This window comes from Meleagris gallopavo, chromosome 8 (genome assembly GCF_000146605.3).
Source record: "Meleagris gallopavo isolate NT-WF06-2002-E0010 breed Aviagen turkey brand Nicholas breeding stock chromosome 8, Turkey_5.1, whole genome shotgun sequence".
NCBI lineage: Eukaryota > Metazoa > Chordata > Aves > Galliformes > Phasianidae > Meleagris > Meleagris gallopavo.
Genome location: NC_015018.2, coordinates 23,457,213 through 23,458,012, shown reverse-complemented (window position 1 = coordinate 23,458,012; position 800 = coordinate 23,457,213).

Here is an 800-nt window from a genome sequence, read left to right as displayed (position 1 = left end):
AAATATTTAGATATGGATTTCAGCAGACAGTTGTCACTAGCAAAAAAACAAAACAAAACAAAACTCGTTGCTCTTGATAAGTCTGTGCTGTGTTTCTATCTTTAGTTTGCCTTTTCCACAAAAGAGAATAGCTTTACTATAAAGACTAGATAAACGCCAGCAGAAAAATTTCTCTCAAGGTTGAGACTCAGTGTAAGACAGAGACATGGCAATACTCAGTTCCAGCTGCATTCTTGAAGCCACGAGGCAGTCAGTAGCTGAGGGCCATTGCTATTTGTATGCCTTGGATGAAGTTCTGCACTACTCCTCAAATAACCATTTACCAACAGTTGGCAAGGAGTATCAGGCAGCTCCACCCTCCCCTTCTGACACTGCCCACATTGTGGCAGCACAGCTGTCTGTAAAGCCACACAAAAACCATCTTCTACCAGAACACAGAGGTTATGCTCTTCTCAAGCCAGGGGCTGTGTTCAAGCTCCTGTGTTAAAATGATGCTGAGCAGTTATTATCAGTTTGCTGGGACACCTCATTGTGATTGCTCACAATAAGCACCACGTAGATGTGTATCATACAAGCACACAGTTATGCACACTTAATGATGCTCTTGCAAGTTCTTTGAAGGAATAACTCGGAATTCCTCAAGCTTTAAAGAAGATTGGCACACTTCTACAGCCGTGAAGAGTTCTCTCAACAGAACAAAACAGAAGATCTAAACCATTATGAAAGCTTATGAAAGTTTTCCATAAAACAGCCATAACAGCAAAAACAATTGCAAGATGAATCCGCTAGGACTCCTCTTA